Below are 10,459 nucleotides of genomic sequence, written 5' to 3'. Positions count from 1 at the left end.
AAATAAAATGTTGAATTATTACTAAAATTTTCTTTTCTATATTGTAAATATAATATGTACATGTTTTTATAAATGTATATAAATGTATATAAATATATATAAATTAATTAGCACTATAATACATTTTTCTATATATATTTTTCTGAAAAAAAAAACGGATTCAGAAAATAATATTCAGCAGTATAGCCGCGGGTCTTGCGTTTCCTCTGATGAGCGACTCATTAGCGACATTCCACGTCGTTGTCTGACTCATCAGTAATACTTCAGTCTGTAGAGTTTTGCATACCGACGAACGCAGAGTCACGTTGTGATACCAATTCCACTTTACAATCCAGATTTGTCATAATGTCAGATTAGAGATATGAAAGAAATGAGATATATATCATTCAAATTTTCACTACGATATACACACATATAACTCTGAGAATGTAGAGTAGATGTAATGACATTTAAATTATATTTAGTAATATATTTATGTATATATTTTTTTTTATATTTTTATATGCATCTAATAATTTATAAAATATACTTATCATTTTGCACTCAAACAGGAACTTCTAATTATGTTTAATTTCGTGGGAGTGTCCCTATAATAAAGCTTGTGACTTTTACATACACTGTAAAATTATATATAATTATTACGGTCTTCTAAGACTTATAAAAATAATAATTTACACGCGTCACATACATGAGGAAATCACATACGGCAATATTCATTTGTGGTATCCAATAATCCACTCGCGATCGTCTTCGCAATACTCGACATGAGTAGTTAACGATACGCCTGTATCTCGTGTCTTAAACAATTCATACATGCGTGCGAGATTACATTCTTCGAACGAAATAGGAAACCCTGATTGATAAAAGAATTAGTTTGCAGGAGATAAGATCGCTTATCTACATATATTGAATCGGAGACTGAAGAAGATCTCTGCATCCGTCGAAGGCGTCGCCTTTTGCGCGTAACGCGATGCGTTGAAACGAGATGTTCCGCGCGCCGGCGTGCACCGGAATATCACAATGCGCGCGTTGTTATGGTTTTCGCGATGCGCTGCTATTCTGCAGCGGGCCGGATAACAGGATATACGGTGTCCGATGAACATCCCGGCGCAATACGCGGCCTCTCTCTCTCTCTCTCTCTCTCTCTCTTTCGTTCTCTCTTCGTCCGTTATCGACCACGCGCGACACGTTCGCTACGCTGATAGATACATGCTTCTTTCGATACACTGATAACTCCGCGTTGGACGACACACGTTCGCACATATACAGACCGATACAAACTTATACAATCGCGTATGGAGCAGTCGAGCAAGAGTACGAACAACTCGATGCGCGACACGTCCCATAGGTTCTATAAAAGCATGTGACTGCCATGAAAATCACGTATCCAGAATAAATCAATTGAGAGAAATAAACCCATTTTTTAACAATTTACAGAATTGGATATGTATGAAATAAATTCACTTATAAATATTTAGGCACACACACACACACACACACATTAAGATCCGCTTTGACCGAATATAGGTTTATTTCTCTTCTAAGTGATTTATTTTCGTCGATTTAATATGAATTGTAATTATTTGTATCTTGAATATACAGAACGAATAGAAACATATGTATTATTTAGATGCAATGAAAATATCAAAATCTTAAGTTCAGTTTAGGGTTCCAATTATCATAAAATTTGAAATAATAATGTAGGAATTTAAGATGTTAACGAGAAATAGTTGGATCACAATTAAATTAATGACTTGTTAATTATAGATATGTATATTTCGTTGTAGGATATAAATGTGAAAATATTAGCGACAATTGTGAAAAAATTAACGAAGCTAATTGCGATTCGAATTTGAGATTCTTTGTTCTCATTCCTGGCACTTATTGTTAGAATATCAATTATTAAGCAATAAGTATTGCTTAATAGAATTGTAAATATCAATGTATATTTCTTTGGTCAATGATAAATTAATGTATTTTCTTAATCAATTATTTAACTTTCAAATACTATTCGTAAGATCGGGCTTTTTGCCTTTATATCAAAAGTCTCCAAAATCGGATTATCCGGTTAAAAATTGACTGTACAAATACTATCCCACGACTGTTTCATTACTTTTATGATAATCCTCCGATAATACAGAAAGTCTGAAAAGAATTTTTTTTAGTTTCGGCTTACAAAATGAATTCCTGTTTCGTTCCATTTCTGTTCTAAAAGTATTTCTAAAAAATTTTACTTTTATGTTAGCAACGAGTTCTTTTTCAGATTCAAAAGATATTCTTTTTTAGTTTTTTCTATTTTTCAATTTTATAAAAATAAATCATATTTTAGTTTTTACACAAATTAAATATTATTTTTATTAAAATATTCACAAGTCGATTTGAAGTCGATTGATTTTTAGAATCATTTGATTTGATACCTACTAGATTTTCTATTGATCTTCGAAAGAAGATCGACGTTTATCGATGCAATGTTGATAAAATATTCTTCGAAGATCAATAGAAAAAAAAGTCGGTATCAAATCAAATGGTCCGAAAAATCAATCGATATCGATTTGATTTTAATCTTGAATGTAAAAACAAAAATGCATATAATGTATTTGTAGGTATTTTTTAATTTATTGACCGATCTTTTTTAGTCTATTTTGAACAGATTACTAATTCATAAAGAATTTAAGAAGATATATTTTTAAAGTTAAAATGGATCAATTGTGTTATCTGGGTATAAACATCTCCGTTCTATGTATACTTTAAATTAGTTTAAATGGTCCTACGATATCTTCATTTTTTTTATAATATGAAAGGAAAAGGATTAACAGAATTGTCAGTAGATAAAATTTTTGTTAAAACTTCTATTGATTAGTTTCAACGTTATTTTTGTCTCTTCGTACTAAAAATAGAAATGCTACGGTTATCTTATAGACGACCATAGTTCAGACGACGATAGTAAGAGAATCTTTTACAACGTACAGAACACACCTATTCATGATCTAACCCTCCCGTCATCCCACGGGGTATAAAAGTGACTTTGGACCGTGACAAAGTGACTTTGGACCGTGACGTAGTGCACATTCACTAGCCCGCAAGAGGGGTTAGCGCTCGTGTTAAGTGGTACCGGTCTATTTGGAGGGATGCTGTCCTGACATTTAGAAGCGTGGCATTTAGCTCCCCCCTCGTTAAACATCCCTATGCAATTTCCTATCTGATCATAGAACACCAATATTAACAGAGGACAACATCTCCCGCCTATTCGGCTGACATAATGCTATCACCAGAGACGGATCTATTAAACACTAAAAGAAGGTGTCTACAAACATAGATTTCAAAAACTATGATATGTATATGCGACATTTTAAATTAAGATTAACTTCAATGCTATTTTTGTGTTTGTAATATTTTTCTATTTATATAATGTTTACGAAACTGTTGAGTTAAAGCATTATATTATAAAGTTCCAATTTTTATAAAAATTATTCATTAAAAAATTGGAATATGTAGGAGTTTAATATTTGCTGAAATTTGAGCGCACAAAAATATTTTGCATTCTACTAATAAATTCTCAAATAATTTTGCCTCGGGCTCTATTAGTTCTACAGCCATTTCTGAAACTTATCTTTCAGTTCCCTTTGTATGCTCTTCTCATAGGTTTTAATAGCTTGTGAGACTGAAATCTATTGTTGTATCGAAACATATTTTAGACAGAATTAGATACGTTAGAAGGAAAAGCTCTCCGATGATATAAGTAGATAGTATCATCAATATATTAATTTCTCTTAATGGATTATTATTTCACGAATTTCACTATTTTCAAATTAAACAAACTATTTTCCATAAAAATAAAAACAATATGCGTGATAAATTTTGTGTGCGTGTTTTTTTCTTGAATATATTAATCATTCTTAAAATGTTTTTTTTTTAATTACATATTTAAATTTAAAATTCTTTATTTTAATTGTAAATGGAGATAAATATATAATAAAAGTAAAATTACATATAATTATTAAAAAATATATATATATATATATACAGGTTAAAAAAAAACCAGCATTTATTTAACCAGCATTTAGCATTTATGATAGATAGTACACACTATACTGAATAAAAACAGCCTTAGTAAACATAAGAAAACTCAACCGTTTTTAAGATATAAATAATTTCATATGTTAATATCACAGAAATGGTTGAATTTTTGATTTATGTTCATTAAGGCTTTTTTTACTCAGTATCATATATATTATATAAATGCTGAAAGATTTTTTTTAAACATCGTATATATAAAAACAATTTTGTTAAAATATCTAAAAATTAATTTCATCGAACCATTAATATATAATTATGTAAAAATCTCATGTATGATAAGTAATGCTGTAAAAAATTTTAACATTTTAACAAATTTGAGTGTTCTACATAATTATTTTGATTTATTTTGTTATTTTCGGACATATATTTAGCTAAATTTTTAGATACTTTAGCAAAACCGTTCTTTCTGTCAGTAGAATAAATATACATATAATATTATTGTATAATCATAATTTACAATTATAATTTGACATTATATATTAGTTTAATTTACGTAATGTAAATTGTTTTTTGAATACAATCAGCATCCCTATCAAGTATTCTAATTTAATACAAATTACTATTATACAATACAGAAAACTAGAAAAGCAGTATACATGCATAAAACTATGATAAATACAGTTTATGACGCGATTACAATTTTTTATTGCATCATTTACAACTGATCTTTTCGATCTCTTTCAGAGTCAGCTGCCTTTTGAGTAGCCACCTTCGATGACGATAATAAATATCCATTAATGTAGCCGGCGCGGGTAGGGGGATAGTTATCGCATCGCGAGCTACAGAGGCAGATGACTCGAAGAAGGTCCAGCTGCCTTCGATCACTAGCTTATTGTCGGAACCATCCGTTCGACGAAGATGTGAACGGAGAGAAAAAGCGTTTAAAAAAAACAGCCGATTCTTCTCGTGGCACGTTAGAATTTTGATGATTGGGCAAAATTCATGAATATATCATTACACGTGACTACAATCTGTCATTAAAAACAGATCATTAATTCGTCGCTTTAATTTAAATAATAAAGATAATAAAGGAAAGATTTAATTTCGCTCCATTAAAAAATTATTAAAGTTATGTATAATTAATTAGTGAGTATATTAGGAGCATTTTATTCAATCATTGTTAGTTTGAGAATATAAAATTAAATTGGGTCACAATGAAAAATGCAGTGCAGTATCTCTTTGATATAAAGCAGAGAATAATAACGATCTCGTCTCGGCGATGCTTTGTCTCACGATAGTTTACTTTACTTCATATATTATCGACCGCAGCAGGTGATATCTGTGAATACTGACTCACGTACACTAGTATGAGACTGAAAACACATATTTCGGAGAAGAAAACGGATGAAGGACGCTGCTGTTGATACTTATCTCCTCTTTCATTAACTCTTTTACTACAGAAGACGGCTGTAATCAGCTTACATATTGCTTACATATTCCTCCGCGTATTAAATGCATCAACAGATGATTAAAAAACTGTTTCTAAAAATAACTATGTTGGACCTGTAACTAATTGTAAAAAAAATAAACATATGGGGCTATTATCGATAAAGAGAGAGAGTTCTATTATGTTCTATTTATGATTTTGGAAAAAAAAGAGTTATCAAAATAAATACAAAATTTTCTTTCAGTTCAGTTAATCGAAATTTTTTTATTTTATTTATAAATTTTATTCAAAAGAGTTATTCTGCTGTTTTAAATTTACACCTGATATTGTTTTCATAACACAAGTACAGTGTGTTCTCATTTCTTCCATTCCCTGCAGAGTTTACCGAGGAATCTAACGGCAAAAAATTGTATAATTAACTTCTGGACATATTTTAATAGATCTTTATTTGAAATGACAAAAACGGAATACGTTATGTAGTCCGATCCGGCTGCGTATTATCTTGAAACAGCAGGTGCCACCTTACTTCAGGATGAACATGCGTCCTAAGAACGTTCTTAACTCTTTACACGCACAAAATGTATTCCGCATCTGCAAGATGGTACGGCGATTGCAGATGCACGAGTATTTCGCAGCATTCAGAACATAAGCAATAATATTGTTGATTTGTCGATTACTTGTCAAAAACGCAAGCGGGCCGTATCTTGTATATTTTTTTTTACTTTGGCGTACTTTTTTATTCATATATTTCCATATTTTTAACAATTATTATACTTCCTTATTTTGAAAGTGTTGCAATTCAAAAAGATTTTCCAGAAAGTGAAACAAATTTTTCAACTTGACCAAAACTTACATTGACTAATTAAATAATAACAAAAGAATATTCTTAATATAATCCTAAATTTTTTCATTTTTGTTACTTTTGTTCATAATTCTTGAAAGCCTATCTTTTAAAAGACTTTTTACCTTTTTTTAGTAATTTAGATAATTTTTTTTTCAACTATTCTTTTTGAGCTGCGACGATTTTTTGTAAAGTTAAACTAGTTCATTTTTAATGAAATAGAATAATGCTTGATTAATTTTGTGCATGATGATAACTCAAAAATCTCGCTTTTTAAATTATGTTTGAAGTAAGAGAGTGATATGAATATCGATTTATAGCTCTCTTACAATATTCAGAATACATTCCTAACTTGGAAGAAATGATCGTTTTTAATAGAAAAATCTGAGTTTGGAGGCTTCAAAATTATGAAATTTTTTTACGGGAAAAATAATACATCCATATGCATTTCTTTGCAAAACGATGCTACATAATCGTGCGACTGGTACGTGATGGATCGATTGACGCAGCAATTAACCGCGCAACGATCGATGTTGCGTCGCGCGTACGTCGAATGTCCGGCGACAGCGGCACGGTGTGGCGTGGCGTTTCGCCAGCTCCGATTCCTGGAGATAAAAGGGTGAGAGAGCAACGGCCCAGACAGACGGAGGTATCTCGCGGTATTCACATCTTGAAAGCTGCCGGCACGCGCCTGCAGCAAGGTGTGCCTCTCACTTTATTCATCCACCTCCGGTCTTCGGGCGCAGGAGCAGCTGTTGCCGGGGCCGGAGCGCATGGCGCGTGCCACCAGGTACCTATATAATAAACCGGGAGATAATGTCAGGGTGCGTGGCACTACGCCATCGAAGACCCTTCGCGGAGTGAAGTCGATCGAGAAAGAGAGAGAGAGAGAGAGAGAGAGAGAGAGAGAGAGAGAGAGAGAGAGAGAGAGAGGGGCTGAAGGGGAGGAGAGTGCTAAGAGAAACCGCGTGGAAACTTTTTAGCTTTTACGCGAACGAGGGGAGATTGCCGACTGTGACGTGGCACATAGGTGGGTGCGAAAACTTGATCGCCTTGGATCGGACAACGTAAATTCGCTTGTCTGTCTCTAGGCCCAGGTGCAACGGTAGACTTTATTTCGCTTCTTTTTAGCTCTATGCCCTCATCTAAGGTTAAATGCGATCTGATTTTAATATGTCACTTTAATGCTAAAATCTATTGACAATTATAGAGAAACAACAGTCGGAGAGAAGTCCCAATTTTTTTTCAATTTATTTGCTGCTAGCTTTTGTTGAAGTTTATTTAAAAAAAAAAATATTTTTTAATAAAAGACCTACTTAGGAACGCAAATTAAGAGAAAATATAAATAGATAAATAATTTAGTTTCAGCAAAATTGTATAATATAAAATTGTGTATTAATGCACATTTTTTTCAAGATAACAATTTAATTTTTTCTTTTACTTCGTTATGTAACAATAAGTTAATTAATGTAAAGATTTAAAGTATACATATATAATAGGTATTATTTACTTCTCTCATTAACGGTATATGTGATAAATTCACAGAAACCTCTCTCCACCCATCCATCACTCATTGCTCAGGTAGAATTAATTATCTAATGCGACATCTGTCATCGCGTTTCGTCAACGCGAATGTATTTTTACTCTACTTTCTTTCATCATCACTATTGTGCTGCATTTCATTTACTCTATTACGTTTGACATCCAATTATAAAATCCATCTTTTTAAAATATAATTGGGAGCAATAAATTGAAAGCATACTGTTTACATGAATCTTATTAGAGTAAATATCTCTCGATTAAAATTATAAATTTAATATGAAGACACAAAGCTTGACGCAAATAAACTGATATAAAAATTTGAGAAATAAGATTTTAATGATTCTGTATTTATCCTTATTTTCACACATATTAATTCAGATGTGTATGTTCATTTTTTTCTTTATGAACGGATGGATTGTTCGAAGAAAAACTTAAAATCATATTTGTTATGTGTGACCCATAAATCGATTTAAAGATTCCATCTAACCATCTAACCTGAGATTTTGTGCTTCTTGCGAATTACTGCCTTCATCGGCGGTATAGGAAGCAAAAATGCAATATTATCCTATATTATATACGCATATCTCATATTATACGCGCGAGTACCATCGACAATACTGTTGTTTAGGAATAACTGTAATATTTTACCGCATTTGTCGAAGACCGATATTCGCTCTATAGCAATAATCATCTCCGCGGATCCCTGCCTTTCTTCGTCAATCGATCGGAATATCCGCGTCAACGATTTTTCATTCTGTATCAATAATAACAGAACGTAGTAAAACCAATTTATCATATACAATCTAGTCGACTAACAAATTTGCAATTATTTTATTTAGATCCAATAGAATAATTTTTTACACATAATCTACAGTTTATTTTTATTTGATTAATTATTTAATTTTTGTATTTGATAAAACATTTATAAGATTTAAAAATTGTATTCCATATTTTTGTAAAGTTTGAAAACTTGCATTTTTATATATATGCAGTTTTATCTTTTTATTATATGATAATATTTGTAGGGACTAAATAATGTTATAATCAGAATTTATCGAGAATTTCGAAAGCATCGGATTCTGTTTTAATTAACAAATAATACATACTGTTTCCATTCTCCCTTTAATCTGACCCCTTGACCAAGACTCGAGGGACTGATTGGTCAAGAGACTTCCGTTAGTATCGCAAAGTAGGCCTGGCGTGACAATAGTCTCCTTCTAAGTCGCGACTGCTAGTCGACCTGCCACACAAACCAAGATATCGAGCTATGACTGTCACAGCATTACATCTGACGAATTTGCAAAATGATCACGCGTATCCTGTGTCCCGTACTGGCCACTGACTCTCTCCGCGAGTTTAAGATGGAACAGGATAATTCGCTCTTTGCATGCTGCACGATGAGCCGAGGAATACCGAAGCGTTGCGCCAATATGGGTTTGTTTCAATTCGATCATTCATCTTGAAGACATTTTTATGTTTTCAGAAGCCGTAATTTTCTTTTAAAGTAGAGATTGAGCTGAAAAATATTTAATGTTGCAAAAATTATTCATTTATAGAAATGTTTACAAAAAATAGGAGCGTTAGGCGAAATTTTATCCAGTTATGCAATTTTATCCAGTATTCAAAAAAATCAGAACTTTGAATTCGGCAATCTCTTAGAAATTGAAATAGAAACGGACTCATGTGCTTATTGCGAATTCAAAATTCTAATTCTTCGGATACTGGATAATGAAACCATAAAATAATATCGATATTATTGTAGTTAATGTAGGATGAGATGCTTTACGTTTAAGATTAGAATTTTTCTCAGAAAAAATTAATTTGTCAAATAAAAGCTCTTCACGCTCCGTATGTTTACACTCGGAATAATATTTTAACTTCAAATTGGCGATAAAATTCTGTTGCATAGCTTCAGGTATGTACGTAAAAGATTCGTGACTTTTAAAATTTACTTGAATAATATTTGTGTTTTTTTACTTGTCTCATTATTTTTTTATTTTTCAATTATAGATAGATAATGTAATGTAAATTAATAAAAAAAAAAAAAGATTGATCATGATAAAATAACGTTTGCGGCAACAGGAGAAAAATCGGCTTTTAAATCCCGTTAGATTTAATTTTGGACGTGTTTCGTTCGCCAGCATGGAGGTTCCCGAACGCGTGCGACGACCGTTCCATGCGGGTGTCGACGTTTACTGTCACATTATGCACCTTGAAGCCCGGTGTTAACAAATACAAACGCTGTTCCATTATGCTTCAGTATCCTCTGCTTGCGTGATAATGCAATAAGATACAATGGGGTGTTTTACGTGGAAAATTAGAATTTTTCTTGAAAAGAATTAACTTGCGACAAATAATAAAATTGTAACAAAAAAGCATAATTACAAAAATTCTCTTGCATGATTTTATACGGATGTAAAAAATATAATTTTTTAAATTTCTTTTTAATACATATTTATTTATTTTCTTATCATTTCTTTTGAATATAGGAGAGAATGGCAGATTTAAATAAACTTTCTTTAATAATAGTAAATTCTTTCGAATGTGCTTCTTTCTCTCTCTCTTTTATTTTATTCAAAAAATATTACTATCGAGGAAATTTTTTATTTCAA

This window comes from Atta colombica, unplaced genomic scaffold (assembly GCF_001594045.1).
Source record: "Atta colombica isolate Treedump-2 unplaced genomic scaffold, Acol1.0 scaffold121, whole genome shotgun sequence".
Lineage (NCBI taxonomy): Eukaryota > Metazoa > Arthropoda > Insecta > Hymenoptera > Formicidae > Atta > Atta colombica.
Note: the sequence above shows the minus strand (reverse complement) of the source record.